Source organism: Colletes gigas, unplaced genomic scaffold (assembly GCF_013123115.1).
Source record: "Colletes gigas isolate AHSC1104 unplaced genomic scaffold, ASM1312311v1 Colletes_gigas_Sc00006, whole genome shotgun sequence".
Taxonomy (NCBI): Eukaryota; Metazoa; Arthropoda; class Insecta; order Hymenoptera; family Colletidae; genus Colletes; species Colletes gigas.
This window is the reverse complement of record NW_025106635.1, coordinates 9,761,721-9,784,635: the sequence shown is the minus strand read 5'-3', so window position 1 is coordinate 9,784,635 and position 22,915 is coordinate 9,761,721. Positions and strand designations below refer to the sequence as shown.

The window sequence follows — 22,915 nt, the reverse complement described above, 5'->3', positions numbered from 1 at the left end:
AAATAAATATCCCCCCGGTGTGATTCACGCGGCTTGGATCGCGAGCAGTGGGCGCATTTCTGAGTACACTCGCGAGGATACGGACGAGAATAACTTTTTCTATAGAATGTGGTGAAAATGTGGTTTAACGTTTTATTCGTAGTAATCTCATTCAGAGTATTGCAAATTAAATACAGTAAATGGTCCAACTTAATTTCACATAATGTGATCGATAGTCTAGGCTTTATTTGTCTATACAAATACGAGATAAACGATCGCAAATAAAAATCAGTGATTCTTCATACATGACATTCAGAGAAAAAGAATCATATGGGAACATTTGTCATTCGTTATTTTTCTACTCCGATAATTTTTCGGATAAAACGTCTTCGTGTCATAGAGTTGTTCGATCTTCCAAAGTATCTCAGCACCGATAGTGGTTGTTGAATTACAATTAGAGACAAACGAGTTCAAGATTGCGAGTATTGGATCGCAAGACCAAAGTCTTAGATATCGACACCTGCGAGTCGAGAGTTGTATTGGATCTTGCGAATCCACGATTATCTATATTACGTCTCATGATTCCGAAGTCGCACATATTGAGTCCGGAATCGTACGTATGTACCATGTTTCGTAAGAGGATTTCTGGATCATTTCTATTGTATTCGGGTTAATCAACACCGTGTACCAGTAGTCCGTGATTGTCTATATCATGTTCTATGAATTCCTGATCGCGAGTATCGGATCACTCGAGAACAAGGTTTTCTGAGAACTACAACACAAACAGCACTGATTGTACAAGGTGTTTCATAACGTGTGATGGAACTGTGAACAGGGTAGATTCAAATGAACACGTGCTCTGTTTGACATTGTTCCCAAGCGACAGCCATTTTTGTACTTATTTTTTATCCAAATCTTTGGATGTCTTGTCATAGAATTTTCTAATTTTCCAAATATTCCAAGTATTTGATCGAATTCATTGGCAGTCTTTTCGTATACGTTCTCGAAGTATTTCGGCACCGGTAGTGGGTGTTGAATAAACAAATGTTTTTAAATGGCTCCAAAAATAAAAATTCAGTGGATTTAGATCTGACGAACGAGCACACGAGGCTATTAGTCCTGCACGATCTATCCATCTGTTAGAAAATCGTTAAGAACTGTCTTGTTGCTCGATAAATTTGTTAATATTACTAAAGATTGACTGAAAACAACGGAAATATAACTGGTCGAATTCTACGATTTTGCTTCGAAGATCGACTCTCTTTTTCTATTTCTAATAAGATGGATATCAATGATTTTTAATAAAAAGATGGAAGTCAAGTTGCAATTTTGAGAAAATAGTATTTTTCATAAGTGTGGCACCTCTGATCTAATTGAATCTGAAGCTATTGTTCCTTGTCACTAACTTGATTGTTTTTTTTCTGTTTCAGGTTAGCCACAAGAATTTAACATAGACGAATCCACAGCTAATTTTTAAAGAAATTTCACGACACAGGTATTTAACTACTCATTGTTGACTGAGAAATATTCGTTTAGCTAATTTCGAAACGTATTTGAGACAGAATCGATAATAGTTTTATTTCTCAATTTTGAAACTAAGATTCAAAATTTTGTATCAAATTTTGATCTTGTGGTATTTGTGAAAACTGTGCAAAGTATTTAAAAAAAAACGAAATAATTTTCTCAGTTTATCGGTGTCAAAATGGTTCTATGATTCACCACAATCGAAATTTTTATTTTTAATATAACTTCTGTTAAATGAATGTATCATTTTGCTCGTTTCTGTGGAAATTGAAACAGATGTGGGTATCCGTGGCTCGGGGATATAGAAAGTACAAGTTGACCCTTCGATCAAAATTAGTTTGACGTAACTGCGTTAGATGTTATCGTAAACATTACTGCATTTACTATGCGAGGAATTCGAACAGTAGTGCTTCTCTAGAGTGCGTGTAGGAGATGGAGGAAACTAACCTAAGATCCGAGAAGTCGATAGCGATGGCCGAGAGTGGTTCAAGTTATTGATCATCGTGGCAGGAGATGTACCCTTGGCTTGCAGGTGCACCAACGCGGCGCACTATCGAGAGACGCAGTTACTACCCCTGCAGGACCTTCGTCGCTCCTAACGAAAGTCGTTTTCCGATTTATTCTATAACAGTGTCCCTCAAACTAATCTATAAACGTGTTGGCGAGAACCTGCAAGCTCTCAAAATATAAAAAGAAAGTGAAATAAATCAAGAAACAATTAAATTTATTTTTGTTTATCATTCGTGACTTCTGGTTGAAACTAATCAATTTTTTTATTTTTTTATATTATTCCGTACGAAAATTCATTTATTATTAAATGATGAGAAAAAATTTCTTTTATTTGAGAAACACTGCTCTATAATATCTACTACACTCACGTGGAATCTGAACTCGCGTTGAAATTAAAAGAAAAATATTTCGTCTCAATAATGCATTACTAATCGAGGAAAATAACCTCTGTTATGAGATTACAGCGTGAATAGTAGCACAGTGACGAATATTAAGATAAATGGCGCCAGAGATAGGATCAACTCGTTAATTAATACTTCTGTCACGAGCCGCAGGTTACAAGCTGTGATCGAATTTCGCGAAAAATGAAACGTTGCACGCGAAAACGTGCAGAAACGTTTTATTTTACATTTTTCATTCGTTTCCGGGGCTGGAAAAATCATTTTATTTCCCGTTCGTAACGTTTTATCGAAACCGTACGGGAGACACAAATTGGTCGACAGCATCGAAATGTTTCCGCAAGATCCGCCGACTCGCGCTTTGATTGGAACCTAAATATAAGTTCATTTCAATTTCCGAGTTTTCGTTGCATTTTATTTTTACCGCCGCTAGTATTCGGCCGCGAAAACCGCTCTATCTATTTACATACAGCCACGAATAGCGCGCGGCAACGTTTGCAAAATGAAAAATGCAACAGCCCGGCAGGATGTGACGACAAAGTCTGGGCGCACCTGTACGACAACTCCTGCGCGTGCGTATGCGTATAAGAATGCACCTATTGTTAACAGATAGATCTTTGAACTTTGACAGCTACCAAAGTATCACCCTAGCAACTGGTCTAAACTTAAATCGAATAATTATCGTCAAATACATTGTCTCTGGAAACGCTCCAGTTAACGTTCGCTCGATACTCGAAGCTTACCTATCCAGGGACAAATTATTTCGTTCGAAATAATTAAAAATTCCAACGACGATTTAATTATCCTGCGGAGATGTTGCTAAGCTGGATAATTTAATTACGAATACTTAAGTAAATTAGAATACCTTTAATGGATTTTAATCTACGAGGAAAATCTTTTTAAATAAAAAATGAAATAAATACTTCGGTGAACACATTTATGAAAATATTGACTCGGATGGGTAATTATTATCACGCGGAGCGACGTATTGGCCTGTGTTGAAAATCAATATTCAGAGCAAAGCTCCGGGCAAAAGTTAGTTTACGAACGAATATAAAATATCTATTCTTTGTTCGTGAATTAAATTTCCCCGACTCTGACGCACGCCATCGTCCCTTGTTATTTCGTTTTCAATTTCTTTTGTTGCACACCGTTATCATATTTCGCATAATATTTCACGAATCTCGTTTCGTTCGTGTGACAACGATTCCAAACAATTTCTCTCTGTGTTTGTATCCTTCTCGTGGTCTTAGACCATTCGTAAATCTCTCGGTCGGTTCCACGTCACGTTGTGCAATAATAATATTCCATTGCCAATTATACGTAACTCTCTGACGCATGTTGAGCACTAGCGTCGGCCCGCCACGATCCACCATGGACGTGTATTGCGTTTGGACATTCCTAGACAAGTTCTATTACACGTTTGACGTGGCTGACCGGAGGAATAATTCCCGAAGCGCGGTTCGTGGTTGGATCTTCTTGCGTGAGATCTTTCGCGCGAGGATGGTGACTTTTGGTACGTCGAGGACCACGAATCGAGCGCTAGGTGACTCTCGTTTAACAGAAAAGTGTTTGAACGTCGTTGGATTAAAATTTCCTCGCCGAGCAGGAAGCCAAATACGAGAAAAATTAATTAAAAGATTCTTGGTTCCGGTTCTCTCGGTAGTTGATGAAAGCGGAAAGGAAAACTGGGTCCTCGGAGCATAGAACAGTGGAATATTAATATTTAAAGCGACGACGTAGTCTGTTGTATTTTGGTCCCCTTCGAGTCGAACCTTTGATCCTACGAAATCGTTTGACAATAGAAGAAATTTAACAGGAAAGGAATTTCATAATTATTATTATTTGCAATAAAATCAAGCATTCCTTTCTAGATTTAGGAAATATTTTAGCGACAATAAGTCGAGGTCACAGCAAAGATAATTAGAGGATTTATTCAAACGAGAGGAGGAATGTTTTCGTATAAATTAAGTATTTAATAAAACTCCTACCATATTCAATCCACACTCTTTGTGTAGATTTATATCGTGATTAATTTCATTCATAAAAGTCTGTCGTTCGTTTTGTGTGCATCGAAGTCTCGTGTGAAACCAAAAATTAAATATCAATAATGATAATATTATCGGTATATGTAGACGCAGGGTATTATTAGTTTCTATTTTCTTTTTGTTTAAAACGATAAATAACCGGCTTATACGTTACCTATTAACTTGGAGAAGTTCGATTTGCCCTTTACTCTCTTCGCATGAGCGATCGAGGATGCACAAACATTCTCTCGGTGCACGGAAAATGGATGCATGTGTTTAATGGGTGCATACGTACATTTAATGGAAACCGAGGATTTAATAGAATAATTCTTGCCTGAGCGTAACTTTAATTAGAATAGTTAATGTATGGCTCGTCGGATTACTGAAATTAATTAAAAGGGAGACGTGAGTGTTTGTCAGAGTCGCTTAATGTCGCGCGAGTCATTAGAAATTTTGTATCGTAATTAAGTATTCGACGCGCTTGTCATTACCGAGCATCGTTTCGTCAGCACTGCAAAGAAAATCAAGCATAATTACTTCGTATATTCATACTTTGTTGTTGGTAATTCGACAAATGGCCTGTGCTCGTTAATATAAGAAAATTTAAACAAATCTATTATTCTATTCGATCCTAAGAAACTCGAACTTTGAATCCATATAAAGATTCTTCTTTTTCTTACATTCATATTTCAATTTAATTAATGTTATTATAGCTATTTACGTTGTTACTTAAAGTGTGTAGTATTTTTCTAATAAAACCTATATTTTCCTTTCAAAAGCTACGTAGCGGACGAGCAAGAACAGTTTCTTACAATTTACGTAATAAGAACATTTGCACCAGTAAATAATTTGATTTTTACAAGCTGTTTTATCCATCATGTATAAAGATGATCGTAAACAGCGTCTCGTCGGCAATAAGAGCGATAATTATATATATTCGAAAGTGCTTCCTCCGCTAAACACTCTAACAGTCGTTTCAGTTCGCTCGCGTAGAAACTGAAACTTCGTTTTCACGTTAGCAGGGATAATTTGATACTCCGTTTCTTTAGCAACACTTGTTTCCGCTTGGGAAATTACGAGTGGAACTTCCCGATTTCCAGCAGCATGCATGAACAGTTCGGAAGGTGTCGAACGTGAAATGTTGCGTTGCGTCGAGATTCAGTTAATAATTAGTTTGTTCTCGGGGAGACGTACAACTACGGGAGAAGTTGTATTTAACGGCTTCGACGGTCGTTATTTTCGTTCTCGAAATGCAAATTACATGCACGATTTTTACAACGTTACGCGCGCTGCATATTTCAGCCTCGAGTAGTAATTTGTAACGTTTCGTGTTTAATTTCACCCGTTTATTAACGCGACGAGCGTGTTTACAATTTGTCTTTTGCAAAATGATTTCCAATTTCGCTTTAACGTGGAAGCAATTGCGAACTACGTATCGTCACATTGTCCAATGTTTAATGGCATTCGCGTAATGAAATATGCTCTCTATAGCTGGTATAATAAGCTACTGTTCCCGTAAAATGAAACGGCAACGCGCAGTAAATATTGTATTCTAGATTTCAATAGAACCCAAACGATCCGGGGAAAATGTAATGAAACGTATAGGATCATTTTTGAAACAGTTATTATTAAAGTTTCGAATAATTCCTTTTTGTTTCTACAAAGATAGTTTTCTAGAAAATTATTTGTTCAAACGTAGTAGTTTTTTCCATTGGTGGAAACTGGTTATAAAGCTCGTTCTTATTGTCATTTTTAATAATATTTGTACTACGTCGAGCGATTGATATCGAGTGCTCTTCATCGGAATCAGAGCTCGTCATGGAGTCATTTGATCTGGAACTAATGTCTCTTATTTTAATAGCTTTTTGCTTCTTCCAACACAACGGTTGTAATTCCATATTTTAGAACTGGAATTTTATGAAAGGAACAAGAAAAAACAAAATATTCGATATTTCATCATTACAAATACATTCATATTTATTGTGCAATTTATAATAGTTTTCAGATAATCCTTTGACTTAAAAAACGAGACTAATAGCTATATTAAACAGACTGATGGAAATATTATATCTTTAAAGTCATAATATAATACACGGCGGTAAAAAAACGAAATAAGAGCCAAAAAATATAGATACATGGACACGTAGCTTTAAAGTAACACAGCGTTATACTCGAGTGTTCTGTTACCTGTGTATTAAGAGCATTACTATAGACACCAACGACTATGCTCACTGTTGGTCTTGGAGCATCGAAAGTACTGGGAAATACTCAACCCTCTCAACCTCTTCAGATAGCCCCCGTGGTACCATTTAAGCTCTGGCGAGGCCTTCGTGACACCATCAGCATCACTTCCAAGTCGAGTTCACTCGTGATTCTTGGAACTGGTAAACGAGTCTCGGTTACGCGAAGACATCGCTATTGACTACCAAGACAATAGTCTCCAGTTTCTTCGCGAACGTAAAAAGAAACAAAACAATGGATATTCCAATGCAGAAATTGAAAGAACCAAGGAACTAGGTCGCAAGATAGTCTTTCAACAGTATACTTAGGGTGAATTTCTGAGCGACAGAGATCGATAGATCCAACTGAAAGAGACAACTTTTGCCTGAAAACTGTTCTTCCCTCTCTCACAGCGAGTTACAAAATAAAAAAAAAAAAAAAAAAAAATAGTCGAATATTCCAGGGGACAATTTCAACCCCTCAAAGTAAATTTTTGATGAAAAGAAGAAGAAGAAGTATATCGTAAAAGTTTTGTAATTTTCTGTATTGTTGAGGGTGTCTTCCCTCGTGAGTCCAACGAGTTCTTTTTAAAATTGTCGAACCAAATTAACGAGAGCAAGGCGCCCCGTGCATTTAATTTTCTCTTCTATGGATTCAAGTTCTTTCGTAGCTTCGGTCCCGTCGACGTTTACGTCTTTCGACGAACGTTTAATTTTCTACGATGCTTCGAGACGTTTCGCGGGCACAATGTATCGTGGAAGCGCGACTCGCGAGTGTCGATGCAAATACGCGCTATTGAAATCGTTCAGCGACGAATGTAAAAACGTTACTTAAAGCGCGACACGAAGCATTACCGGGACGCAATAAGTTTCATTGAACGGGGAGAACCTCGGGCGGAGCGTTTCCGCGATACAAAGCTGAATGAAAAAGCAGGGACCTGTGTTCGACGGCGCAGCTTATCGCTCGCGGATGAAAACAAATCGTAATTGTCATCTTTTTCGTCGTGCTGACTGCGCCCTTTATTCAACGGGGCATCGATTATTAAGGGAAAGAAGCGGACAGGAAACCGCCAAGAGATGGATGAAGCGTCCAGGGAAGAACCGTGATCGATAAATACCCTGCTGCCGTCTGTAAAACGTGCCTCCTGACCTCGATCAATACTGCAGTCAACGTAATGCGAATTTAAAAACAATTCCACCGGGAGGAAAAAACTAGAGATCGAACGTCTACAATTGAACCGAACGAGGCGAGGTTTTGTTCCTTCTTGAAAGCGCTTCCTTCGTTCCGGAAGATCGTGATCATTTCCACTGCGAGAATTCAAATATTTCCTGGGGAAACCGAGAAGGAAGCGTCGATTCGTCGGCTCGAAATACCATTATTTAACGAAATGATTATTTATTTACTCGTTCGTGTGGACAGTGACCGTTTTATTAGGCTGGTGGTTAGGTTTCGACAGTTTATTGGGTTGGTCTTAACCCTTTTAGTGCCAACGACGATATATCTTTGCGTATGCGATGGCGCCTTATTCTTCGCATTAGGAGAAAGCTCTGTTTCAAAAAAAATTTATAAAACATTATGAAGGGTCTACTTTTATTGCAAAAGCATTTAAAAAATTATTTTTTGGGTTTAACCCTTTGCCCCAGAAGCCTTTTTCATATTATACAGGGTGTTCGGCCAACCCTGAGAAAAATTTTAATAGGAGATTCTAGAGGCCAAAATAAGACGAAAATTAAGAATATCAGTTTCTTGACTGAGGCCTCGTTAAAAAGTTATTAACAATTAAATTGAAAAATTTCAAATCGTTCTGAAAAAATTATTTTCGGTTGCGGGGGTCAATTACAATAATTTTTGGTGAATACACATACCTCCGAAATCCTATCCGCTTTCGAGAAAAAAATTCGAGTAGGTACTGAAATTTTTAGACGAAATTAAGATATTTAAAATCACACTAAAAAAATTATATTTAGTTACAGGGGTCAATTACAATCATTTTTGATCATTACACATACCTCCGAAATCCTACGCATTTTCGAGAAAAAAATTCCTTACCGAAAATCTAATTGAAGAAAAAAAAATTTCAAATCGTTCTGAAAAAATTATTTTCGGTTGCGGGGGTCAATTACAATCATTTTTGGTGAATACACATACCCCTGAATTCCTACCCACTTTCTAGAAAAAAATTCGAGAAGGTGTGAAGTTTTTCAACGGGAAAAAAAAATTTCAAATTGTTCTGGAAAAATTATTTTCGATTGTGGGAGTCAATCACAATCATTTTTGGTGAATAGACATACCCTCGAAATCCTGCGCATTTTCGAGAAAAAAATTCAGTACTCCACTTTAAACGTTAATAATTTTTTAACAAAGCCTCATCATATTTTGAATTGATTATTTATTAAAAAATCATTGAATATCAAATACTTATACTTTATGCTACGTGACCTACATAAAACTGTGATCAAACAATGATTATTCTTATGTGTAAATATTGTTTGTAGAAGAGAAACTTGTTTCTATGTTTTTTTATCATACTTTATAATTATGTTATTTATATGATTTGCAATAAATATTGAAATGCAATTGCCATTACTTTATTCTTTCTTTATTTCGTAATATGCTGCTTTTTGAATTTTCTAAATATCATTCTTAGTTTGGTTTTTATGAGCTTTTTCTCTAACCATAACAAACTCGTGAAATTGGCTCGGTATTCTTCGCATAGCCACCCGTTTTTCGCTCGGCACTAAAAGGGTTAAATATATACATTTTGCGGTATAATTCGAGCAGTACAATCTTGAGTGAATTTAAATAAAGTATTTGATCAGGAAAAAGTATATTTACAGAATACTTTTTAACCATTAACTTTCAAGAAACTTCAGCCTTAAACAGTTATTTAAAAATTCCACGTTATTATAATAGTTGCAAAAGTTATAGAAGTTAAGTCACAACCAAAACGTTAGTGTTCCAAGTCGAGTCGTTGTTAATCGAGATTTTAATCGCGGCCAGAGATTAAATTTCGTCTCGCACGGAGTTGAAACGTTTCGTTTCGAAAATGCTTGGTTCTTCTTTGTTATTAGATTTACGTAGTTACGGAGTCGTTGGGGCGGCTGTATTTGCCTCGTCTATCCACGTCCCTCTAACCGACTGACGCCGACGGCCTTTGATTTTTAAGAAACGCGGTGCTCGGCGAAGAGATAAGGAATTTTCCGTCGTTACATCGTAAATTCGCGGCGCGCTTCAGCCTCCGTAATATCGTTTCGTTCGAGTCACGAGGAACGTTCCGTGAGTGCTGGTTATGGTTCCGAATCGAATTCGTAGGAGAAATTTCCTCCTTGGGAATTCGCTGACCGGTTCGGTCCATTTTTGCGGAAACAACGCGTCGGCTGATAAATTCCATCGGACGTTTCAGCGGCACGACAACTCGTATCGCGTTTTATGCGAACAATGTTCATGTATTTTACCATCTGTCGGACCAGTTGTACTTTCCATTAGCGTAAAAGCTTTCGTTTTTGCCGCTGAAAACGGTACGTGCTCGCGAATCAGCAACAATCGAGTTTCGTAAAGCTCGAAACGCAATAGGACCACAATTATTCGAATTTAATTGGTAACTGGATAATCGAGTTTTTCTTTCAATCTCTTGTTACGCTATCGACATAAATTCCATTGTTTCTTTGCTCTGTTCAGTATTGGCGATACAATTGTTTCGTTTAAGCAATACAAACTGTATTTGTCATTATCTCACATCAGACGTTCTTAACAGGTTTCACACTTTCCACGTGCAAATCGAGAAATTTTCATCGCAGTTCGAAATGTCAAATTTTTGTCTTTTTATGTCGCGAACTGGCGATTTTCCAATAACGTAATTGAAGGCTATTTCGGTTACGGTTGCACCGGATTTTGTATCCCACGCTTTGACTTTTCAGCGAAAACGGTATGTTTATGTTTCGTTGACATGTTTGTGTACAGTGTAACGACGAATTTGGAACCATGAATCGACATAGTGTTACCTAGAATATTTGTTTTCCCATGTCACGTGACATTGTTTAGATAGTCGAGGTTCCACTGCAATTACATGCCTAGATAGATTGATATCTCGCAACAATAACTGTCAAATAAAAGTAATTTCTAATATTCTTTTTCAATAGCGATTCATCCAATTTTCATTACGTCTGAGAATAGTTGGAGAATTTTCATTTGAAAATTCCATTTTATATCAATCTGCACGTTCCATTCATCTTACAAAGAACAGTACGTTTTAGTTCGCCAAGTGAAGAAGCTTTACGAATAAAATTTTCTGTGGACATCCTCTGTAACAAGGTCCTCACGTTATGTCTTGAATGTTGGAAAATCTTGTTTCCTTTAGATATAACTTCAGGTTAAGGGGTGAAAAATGATCTGGCGGAGACAAATCGGGTGAATAAGGCGGATGATTTAACACTGCGATCTTTTCATAGCTAACGTAACGACCATACTCCAGAGAATACCTAAAGATTGTTCTAAAAATATTCGTGTCTCCTGTACGAGCGATGTCAAAATAGCATTACAAGACAATGAAGCCATTTTCTCAAATCACTAATGTACTTCCCATTTTTTGGACCATTAATGACATTCAATAAACTGTGTGTATCTGATAGATATATTGTAATATTATACGTCATTTTGTATTTTATCAATTCTATATTTTATATTAAGAAAAAAAGAAATCTAACCCAGATAGATAGTTTTCACAGTATTCTAAATCATTTGCAAGGGTGAATATTAAATTATTGAATGTCTGTTTTTATTCTCAACTCTATGGCTAAACTATGAATGTCTTAAATAACAATGTTGACTATACTCCAAACTCACGAGAGCTACTGTCCAGTGTTTAGAATTTATAGAATTGCACATTCATGGTTCCAGCATTAAAATATGATTTTTTGTTTGCATCTTTATCGAAAGATAAAATTAAACGAACGGAAGTAAATTCTCGGTACGTTAAGGCAGCATATTTCATATTATTATACCGAGCATTGAGGCAAGAACGCCTAATTAAGAATAATAAAATTTTATGTTATTAGTTGTTACGAAAATATATTTTATGGTGATTATATCGACCACGTGGCACGGAGAAACGCGCGGAAGTAGTAATTTTCGTCGTGTTGTCGCAGCAACAATGACTTTGAGTAAATTCGAACGATGTTATTGGTCTGATACTGATCGCGAGCCTAATGTTGTCGGAGTTTTAAAGTACTGGAAACGTTTTTGCGTCTCGGTTGGCACAGTCTTCATCGGGAAGTCGAGGCGCGTAGGTTCGTACGTAGCCGCGGAAACACAAAGCTCATTTCCAAGTTCAGGAGCCAACCGAAGAACGCGAGAGTTATGCTAGATACGTACGTATTAGGCGCGACGTTGGAATGTAATTAAGAGAGTAGGCGTATCATGTGTGCGCCATTGTGTGTCAATTACATTTTGAGCAGCTATTCGTACGACTTCCGGCTGGCTTAATTGTCTTGTTCGTTTGGCGATCGTCTGTATTTAGGTTACGTCCACGACGCTTCATTCGCTATGAAGGTCAGTAATACCCTTCAGAAATATTTTCATCCGAACGTTGGGTCAAGATCGATCGTCAAACCGTTATTGCAGTACGAGACTCGATAGACTCGAAATAATTATTCTATTAAACATTATTAATCCCCCAGGCGACCTACTAATTTGAAAAATCCCCTCTGTTTTATAAATTATATAGTCTTTTTTACGGTTCGCATAGTTTTCGCGTCCCGTTGCATGCATTTCTCCGTTGGACCTCGTGCGTACGTTTAATACGATTAATCATAACCTGTTGATTGTTGAAGTACAGAATTTTGGCCTCTTGCCGAGTGCTATAACCTTTCCGCAATCTTATTTTTCTCAACGCATTCTGCAAGCTGTGCTCAATCTTGCCTCTATTTCCAATAGTTCGTGACAAAATTATAACACTAACAGTATTTTCAAACTAATTTTTTCCAACAATTTTACAGTTAAAAATAGGTTATAAAATATACAATGAAAAAGGCTATATCTCAATTATGACGTAATAATTAATATTTCAAAATATTTAGTGTCGTATCATGTCGTCGGAGAAAGATTATTTACAATTTCTTTTTTAATTTTTTAAAACAACATTCTGTATGGACGACGTGCACACACAAAATTACATTTTCTTGTTTTAATTTTACTGAAATTATTATGGGACGCGAGACGAGACTGACGAAAAACTGGGTTACGCCTTTGTCTAATTTCTATCTCGTCCCGGTGAAATTTACCATTTATTTATTTTTATATCTCGCGACAGAAATAAAATTCAGTTTAGCCGTGGCTCTTGGTTTTCACGCGCCAAGGAAATGAAGCGTTGGTTTTCCATTATAAATATTTGCGATAGTGCGATATCAGTACAATGGGCGAGCCACGAAGATTTGTGGGAAAATTGTCAGCTGTTTCGAAGCTGAAAAGACCCAGTTTTTAAATTAAATTTACAATATTCTTGAATTTTGTTTAAATTTTCTTCCAATACTTGGAAGTTGCTTTTAGAGACTTTGGACGAAAGCGAAGTACCATTATTTTCCAAGATTTATAAAAATAGATTGAAACTAACTATCAAGTGACCGAGTCCCAAATTATATAACAATCTTCAAATACTTTTATTTATAATTGACTCGCTACCAGGTCGTCAATAGTAATACTCGAATCACCTGGGTTTTAATACTTATTTAGGTACTCATGCAATCCTTTCATTTGGTTATTAGACACCTGGCTTTTAAAATGGTAAAATCTGACGAATGTATTTCGGTGATTCTTTTACCATAATTATTTTAATTTAGATCTTAATGATAATTAACAGATGTAACCTACTGCCAAACTTGGCTACAACGAGATCTAGGCAGTAATTAGTCATAATGAGAGGCCATAATGATTTTAACGTAATTTCAATTTCATGAGTACTTTATGTACTATAATTATAACTCGAAGATTCGACAAAAAATTAGGTTGTTTTTATTTGAAGAATGTAAAAATATAATTTTTCACAGGGGTTTCTATTTAAAATTTTTACGTTAACCAATTAGTGGAATTCTTTATACAAATAAAGGTTCAGACTGTATAATAATCTAGTTTAAATATTTTCACAAACTTTCCAGAATAATATACACACTTTATAAATTAAATTATAACTTGTGCATAAGTAAATGATCAAGTCTGTATATATGAGGAAATATGAAGTTGCGTTATTATACTGAGAAATAAATTTCCGTTTCCTGAGATATTCCTCTTCTTCCCGTGAATTCTTCAATTAGTAAACGCTCCAATAAGTAAAATATTATTATAGCTAGACAATAATAACGATCGACTACCAATAAAAATATATTTGCTCGTAAATCTTATTAATGCTCGTACCTAATTGGAATGTTATATTTATCAAAATTAATATTTCAATTCATACCCTATCACCATTATTTATCAACGGTTCTATCGAATAACTTCTTTCAGAACTCAATTATAATACGGATTACAGGGGATTAATATTGCGACTGTGCAAGAGTTTTACCAATGATAAGCTTGTTCTGTTTCATTAGGTAAATTAATACGTAATGAAAATAATTCGAAGATTTGTTGCCGCGTAAGAGGCAGAGAATTGTAATGTTTTTTTTTTATGGATTAAACGGTTTCGAATTTCTTTATTGTTAGACGTATTTTGCGTTTCATAGTGGAATACATTATGCAAAGCGACACGTGGACCAGAACTCGTAAAAATCTGTCCTTGCTGCCGCTGGAAAATTTAACGACCGACGCAGAGAAATTGCATCGCGCTGGTAATCGCGAATCGACGCGATGAACGCGCGTCACGATGGTTTTTAGAAAATTAGAGAAGCGACGGCCGGTCGGTTTGGTGCTAAATTAGGTCAATCGTTCGTTTCAAACACGCTCGTGCCCAAAATGTATCAACCGGAAATATGAAACGTGTACTGTGGTTTCTGCGTCGCGCGGAAACACGAGAAATATCGTCGTACTGAAATATTTTCAGCAATCATGTGGTCCTAGTTTACAAAATCATTAATCTAATAACGTTATTGCATTTTCGTTATTTTCCTCTTATCGGTATTGTTCTTTTACGCTATCAATTATTGGGAAACGAAGCGAATTATTGTCGTAATAAAAAAAAAATAAATGAAACCTTTTGGTTCAATTTTTTAATATAAAAAGTAGCTTCGTAATCTTTGATTTGATACAGTTTTCATTCATTCGTAGCGAATTCGTAAGAATTACGAGCAATGTTCTTGTTTCAGCAGATGAAATCACACATTCTGCGAGTTGAAATTTAGACTCGATTATTTTTATCTCGGAGTAGCAAGATGTACGATGTTGTTTACAACGGTGACAGACTATTCGAGCCGACTCGAGATTGAATGCATCGCCGTGCACTCGGTGTAGGTATGCACCGTGTAAAATTGCAGCGAAGAACGTTCCGCGCTGATAACAATGACAATGATATATAATTTCTCACCTGTTATTCATACTATTACGTAAAAAAAACTTTTTCCCATGCTAATAAGTCTAACCACTACAAAATATTCGATTCAATTTAACACTTTGACTGCCACGTCCCCCATATATGGGTGACAGAATTTTTAACAGTGGAACTAAAACAATTAATTCTCAAGTTGAAATGTTAAAGAAAATAAATTTTAATAGGCTTCATAAATTTTACTGTGAGTTATGAAAATAAGTACTACGATAAGTTTTAAGTTATGTAGTTTACAATTGTCTAAAATAAAAGTTTTGATTTCGTAAACAATTTTATCGTTCTAAATTGGCAGTCAACGTGTTAATTGTTCCTTGTTATTGAAAACTTGCAATTATTAATTAATTCTATCGAAACACGTATTTTATGTCAGAAATTTTTTAACCCTCGACCATGCTTTAAAAAGTATGTCACCAATATGAGACTTGGCGATAAAACAGTAGAAAATAATTATTACTAATAGAATTTGTCACATAATGGGACATCAAAGACACATTTTTAAAAATAAATAAAGATTCGATATTCGTTAGTTTTACCTTTTCCTCGTTTCTCCAAAAATTATGTTTGGAAACGAACGGAACTTTCGAGATTAATTTACCTACGGTGGGAGGCAATGTGAGCATTCGTTCGCTTTTATTAATATTATAAAGGCTATTTGGATGAATATCGCGGAAGCATATTTACATTCTCTGTACGATTCGTTTCATTTGTCAGATTTTTGAAGTCACGAAGAACAAAGGGAAACGTATGAAGTATTAATACACACAAGCTTCATATTATAAGTGTATAAGTTATTTATTAAAGTCAAAGTTATTTGCCTGCGTTTTATCTCGATTTTATCAGATTTTCCTTAAATTTCTAGTAGAATATATTTTTTCATTTTATGTGAATCTGTTGAACACGTATTTGAGATTAATCTTGGAAAATTCCAAAATGGCAGGGCTGAAAAAATTATATGCAATAATGATAAACTTGAAATTAATACTCGAATAAATGCATCCATGTTCTACATTTTCGTTTACGAAATAAAAGTTCGCGAAGAATGATCGTTTCGAGGAAATAGAATGAAATTTCCTCTATTCTATGGAAGGAAACGTACGAATTGTGTACATACGTCTCCTGCTGTGCATTTTCAATGCTACAATTTTCACACAGTATTGTGTACTTATATTCGTGTCCACTAGGATGTACAATCTTGAAAATTTACAAGGTTAGCGACGAAATCGAAATCAGATTTCCGATGTCGATTTACCACCTACCAGAAAAGCTCATCTCGAAAACCAAAGAGTTCTTATATTTTCTATATGTGGTAGTTTCTTTTAAATTCACTGTAATTCACGTGGCAATATTCACGAAGCAATTCACCCGCAAATGGAAATTACTTTTCGCGAACGATGCACCCGACAACAGGGAAAGCACGTTCGAAGAAGAAGCGGAAACGTCGAACGACGAAAGTTAGGATTGCCGTGAAATTCCTAAAGCGTCCTTGAGCACCGGTTTCCTATCAAGGCGAGCGGATACATATCGAAAGCAATCGTAATTGTCATTGAGGCGAAACGTTGTTTCCAATCCCTATAAAGTCCGAGCGAATGCACCATGATTCATTTATGAGAATCGTATGAATAAGCGATTGTACGCGAAATCGGTCGCTTATTTACCCAAAGTGGTAACCAGGAATGCGAAAGAATCGCGAACCGCGAAGAAAATGGTATGGGATTGTATCGGTAACGTGAGTCGAGCACAAATAAGTTGCATCGAGAGATTTGTAAAAATTCAGATACATACAATCTCTATGCAAAGTTTAAACTCTTTTACTTCAGCAAACGTCGCGTGGAAATCAATAGAATCGAAATTTTTCGAAACATTTTCAGCGTACGAGGACAATTTCGTTGGAACCTTGGTATATTCAAATTTCTCAGTTTTCCCCAAGGTTGTTTAAATCGTGAACATTTTTTATTAAATCTTCCAATTATACATTTTCGTTTCTTCGAAAGTTGCTTCCTACGGAAGATATACTTTAAAAAATTCGTTCGAGACGCAACGGGAATATCGTACGACTAACAAGTGCAGATTCTATCGGGTTGCAAAGCTCTTTTTGTTACATTTCTCGATGCTTACGAAACGCCTATAACTTCTTTAACGCGCCTCGAGGGTATCTGGATCTCTGTGACCGGAAATAGAGATACGAAGGCAGGATTCTGGGAATCCGTGGAATCCTTGCTGCGATCATTCACTTATGCGAATTCCAGGTACGCACACGTGTAGCCAGACAGTGCACACACGGCATAGAAGATGCACGGCTCTTCCCCCGGCGAATAGAAAGCCGCCCTTCGAGAGCCCGCGGGACTAGTTATCGAGCTCGGGATCGAATTTGAATAAGTATTCGCTGGAATGCCGGCGGTGGAAGTAGTCTCACGTGAAAGGCTACGGATTTTTCAGGTTACGACGTCTGACGTTCACCTTGCAGACATCAACGTTCATACGCGCAATCCAACTCTCTTGTCGCGTGTTGCTCGTCTCGATTTTACACGTGCATGGTAAACATACTCTTAACTAGCCAAGAAATCGTTTCACATCTTTGCAAGAACGCGTACACGATCATTCGATATCATTATTATGGACTCTTCTTCCTTTCTTACGGAATTCCTTGTATACGATCATGACACAAGAGTTTTAAGGACGACGATCGAACGTCAGATTTTTAATTGGTGGGTAATATCTCAAAACTAGTGTTTCAGCGCCATAACGCTGAGGAATTCAAATATTACGAACATAGTCTACCCCTTGGTACTCTAGCTATTTTGGACTCCGGAATAATTAGCTTTCTCATCGTTATCTTACGGGGCTCTAGTTGGCGTAAGGAAGTTCTCTCTTATGTCATTCTTACTACCCCCTCAGGGGCGAAAGTCTTAACATCGCAAAACCAGAACTGTCTGTATTAGTCTCGAGTAGTTTGCCTCGAATTCTACGAGACCAAGTTCATCTTCGTCGATTTTTACGAATAAAAATTTGTGCGTTATTTACATTATATCCTTGAGACCTTGTGCTATAAAAGACAGACTATAGACGTGTTGGGTGCATTTTCGGTTTAAGTATCTTTCATATCTCTCTTTGAAATGTTTATTATAGGTGTCGTTCCATATGAAATTGATCGAAATAGAACACCATAATCTACGATACATTTTTCACGTTTGCTTCATCGAACAAAATTCAATTCATTTGTTTTTACAAGTCTCCTTTTATTCTTTCACCCTTATTGTCATTGCTTTGGTCAACATATTTACTAAAAGTTCCCCAATGGAATCGATTGTAAATTTAGTGGTGTAATAATAAAAAAAAAAGAAATCTATTCGTGCACTTAGTCTTACAGTTGCACGCTTTTACATAATTTGTGTTCTATCGTTCCACTACTCATTCTTTCCACATTCATTCGTGTTCGTCACCCTCGCCTTCGCCAGTGTTCCAGCGAGGTCACTGGATAGTTGTCCAATGGACGCGATCTACGTAATCTCCTCGATAATGTTATCAGACGGTCTTTCACTGTCGGATTTTAGTGGTTGTTGGATCCTAATCCAATTAAGAGTTCGACCTACGGGACGTCCAAGATGTTTTCTAGATCGTCATTACTGACGTGATCTTTCTATTTCGATCTCCACTTACCTCCACATCTATTATATTAAATAAAATGAAAGTTAGTAGATAACTCGTTATTCTGTTTTAACACAAAGAAATTAAAATAAGTGTTCATCCTTTCTCTTATAGAAAATTACGGTAAATTGTCAAAAAATCAGTCCAGTTTTATTAAAAATTACGAATGGTTCATTCTGACTGCTTTGGTAAGTCTAGTGTTAAGTTATAGTCTGGGTTGCTTCCGTTATAACGAGGATATAAACCTTGGGGCATATTCCACCGGGTGTCCAGATACTCATGGACGTCGGTGTATGTCCAGGATCGTTAGAGTCGTTTGCGCTGTTTCAGCTGTCCGGGAACTTGGTCGAAACTTTGGCGAACTTAACTAGGCGATGGTTCGTCGTACGGTGATAAGAATGAGCAATTAAGACCGTGGAGCAAAAGGAAGCTCTTATCAGGGCCACGTATCCTCGTCGCTGTTCTCGATCCATAACATTTGTCACGGCTAGTAATATCCTTCGTGGGGGCGATATGCAAAACGTTAACCCACATTCGGTGACGTGTAAATATTTATCGGCGGAGGGCCCAGTTCGCGAAGCTAACGAACTGAAGTCCCGGGCAAATAAGCCGCATTGAATGGACAATTCGTGTCAGTCAGTCGCGTTCTTCGGCCGTTGTTGCCTCGTCAAACGGAACCTTATTTTAGTCGACGAGAGTCGAAGCTCGGTCGTGTAAGTTTACGCGCGTTTACGTCACACCGATCGCTCGAATTTTGCGCGAATGCGAATAAACTTAGCAGTGGGTGATGTTCGCGTTACGTTCGAAGCACCGAAGGATACGTTTGCGTCTGTAAATATTCCCGAAACATATTTCTTTGTCATCGGTGTTTTATCTTTCGCTGATAAGAGGCTCTTCGAAACTTTCGGTTCTTGGCGAGAATTATTGGATTGTGCTAGAATTTTTTGTCGTTTTCTTAACGATATTCAAACGATTTATTCACGAGTGCAAACTGTGACTTTCATTCTTTTTCTATATAATTGTTGTGCAACCCAATACGAGAATTTTTGAGGTTTCGTGGATTTATTGGTTCTTTGTTGGGCGTTTATGTTCCCTTTGAAGTCCCAACGCGGTAAAACGACGCGAAGTTTAACTCTAGCCTGTCTCTTTGTGTACCCCGAGCATAAACATTCGAAAATTATGGCAGGTTGGGGGCGACACAGAAGCGTGGTCTGCTATTCCGACGTTGATCGGGAAATATGAACTTTATAGCCTACGGGTGTCATAATATCTTGCGTTTATCGGTTCGTTCCACGCGTCTTTCTTCGTTTCAATTCGCTATTGATCGATCGATCACAGCAATATGCGAATTTTCAATCGTGTTTAACGATATTTTATATGGAAGCTGGGGGAGCAGAAAATTCGGACGGTGCGCTCGGCAACGAGGCAGGAAGCCTTTCGATTACCTGCTAAATTTATGGCGGCAGGTAATCTCGTCGAAACGATTCCTTCAGTGACAGTACGCGAACTTACACGTTTGATTTACAAGCTCGTAAAGTCCAGCGTTTAAGTTTCGTTACGATCGTTAAAGCGGGAAAAAGAAAATCCGTCTTGTAATCGCTAAACATTGGTCCACTTTCGATCGCGTTCGAAAAGCTAGCAAAAATTCAAGTTCCTCGTTCGCCAAAAACGAATCGAAACTTCTTTCTCTCATTCAGTTGGTAGAGCCTTTGTTTTATAAGACCATATCTTGACTGTATTTTTGTCAAATTTAGAATAAATCAGTTACATTTACAGTAAGGTTCCATTGTTTGTGCAGCAATAGTTTTGAAAGTTTAGTCGAATTTTGTAATTTTTGCTAATTTTCGTCATTTTTTCGAGACAGTGTCACTGGTGGGATTTAGCGCTCGCACTTTGTTTCCAGGATCGCAATAAATTTCTTCGCCCGGTGTTTCTTTGGCCGTTGTCACCAAACGGTGTTAATCCTCGTCGGATAGGAAGCAATAAATTAGGAATATCCTTGGTAGGAAGCTAGCGCGCAAGGTTGTCGGTTCCTTTTTGAAAATTCTCTTCGGCCGCTGATCCTGTCCGCCTTAGACGTTTATCCGCGGTCTTTTTCTTTTGTTCGTGCCGTGCCTCTCTAAGCACGGAATAAAAAGCAGAGAGATAGGTCCATCGGGGATGCCGCGGGATTTTCGAGCGGCCAAGAAATATGCTTCCACGAAGCGGATTTTCGCGCGAATTTAAAAGTACCGCGGCGTAGCGCATTAACGAAAAGCCGTGTGATTTATAGTTTGCCCAAAAAGCGCGGGAGAGAATACACCATTGTCCACGGGATCGATAAACAGGAGAGAAGTTTCGCGAGACGAGTGGCGCATGAAATTAAGCCGAGTTCGTCGAATTAAAATATAATCGACGGCGTAATCTCATTACCGGACAGTCGTTTCACGTCCCTTCGCTTTGTTTTACTGGCTTCATTGTTCCCGACTTCCGCGTACTTAACGGTACACGGTGCTCCGAAAGTGCCGGCGTATTTCGGTGAAACGAAGCGAATTTGTAGAAATTTCATTGCTTTGACGCGACACTTTGCCAAGAAAATAGGGCCATCGTGAATTCATCGTGCGTTCCGAGTATGAAGAAGGTCGTAAATTTGTTTAAAATTTAATATATTTTTCCGAGCCACGGGTCGAGTCGTTTAAAAGTTTCAGCACTTAAGGTTTTCCGTCCTTCGTGGATCATATTGTACTTATTATAATTGGAAAAAAGAAATAATCCAAGTTAAAGTGCATGAAAACGTGGCGATAGAGGAAGTAAAGTTGATTGCTATTTTACAGCCAAGTAATTTTTTTTAATCATGTACACTTTTTTAAATAGATCCTATCGAGGGAGGATGTTTGAAAAATGCATATCACATTATAATCCGTTCAGGAGTTATAATTTTTTAAACATACGAATGAAATTTCGGATAAACATTTCAGGCTGCAGATAATATTTTCGGTTATGAATTTTTTTCTCGAAAGTGAGCAGGAATTCGAGGGTGTGTCCATTCATAAAACATGATTGTAATTGACCCCTGCAATCGAAAATAATTTTTTCAGAACGATTCGAAAATTTTTTTTTTCAGGGTAACGAAACAGTTATGGTCAGACATTATAGTTTCAGTAATGAATTGTTTTCTCAAAAGTGAGTAGGATTTCGGGGATATGTCTATTGACCAAAAATGATGGTAACTGATCCCTGTAACTAAAAATAATTTTTTTAAAACGATTTGAAATTTTTTTTTTTTTGTTGAAAAATTTCACACCTTGAATTTTTTTTTCGAATGTGGGTAGGATTTCGAGGGTACGTCTATTGACCAAAAATGATTGTAATTGATCCCTGTAACTAAAAATAATTTTTTTAAAACGATTTGAAATTTTTTTTTTTTTGTTGAAAAATTTCACACCTTGAATTTTTTTTTCGAATGTGGGTAGGATTTCGAGGGTACGTCTATTGACCAAAAATGATTGTAATTGATCCCTGTAACTAAAAATAATTTTTTTTAAACGATTTGAAATTTTTTAATTTTGTTGTAAAATTTCACACCTCAAATTTTTTTCTCGAACGTGGGTAGGATTTCTGGGGTATGTCTATTGACCAAAAATGATTGTAATTGAAAAAATAGTCGGAATAGTATTCCTGATAACCGGGTGTTGGATAATCGGAACTCTACTGTGTAGCATTCGATGTCAAATCGGGGAGAAGAATTGGCGTTTACGTGTCTTCTTGGCACGTTTCCATCGTGCACTGCGGCACATTGGAAGAAAGGGAGGTTCTTCTGGGTGGTCCTTAATTAACTTGTTCCTTTGCATACTTGCTTACGTTTGAGGAACTACGTGACTGAATTTGCAAGTTCGCTGACATTGCCTCTATTACATTTGACGCGGTATCGAAGCTACATCGAAGATTACTCGATTACTTCTAATTACTTCCCGTGACTGCGATACTGTGTTGCTTATCGAAATATGTACTTGATTCGTGTGTACTTATCTTCATCTGTCAAGTGTAGTATGTGAGTAAAGCATTCATTTACAGAGTGATTTCTTTTTTTTTGTTAAGTA

At 37.1% G+C, this 22,915-nt stretch overlaps 1 protein-coding gene across 4 annotated transcripts in view; it reads left to right on the top strand.

Annotated features, from left to right (window-relative positions):
• Positions 1-22,915, top strand: part of LOC122395861 (cAMP-specific 3',5'-cyclic phosphodiesterase 4D) — a 221,808-nt gene that overhangs the window by 38,732 nt on the left and 160,161 nt on the right. For 2 of the 4 annotated variants that reach the window (XM_043393768.1, XM_043393765.1), the window contains one exon: positions 1,410-1,474. The exons of the other annotated variants lie outside the window; for them this stretch is intronic. The gene's annotated coding sequence lies outside the window, so the exon portion shown is untranslated. The remainder of the gene's footprint in view (positions 1-1,409; positions 1,475-22,915) is intronic. 4 annotated transcript variants of the gene reach the window in all.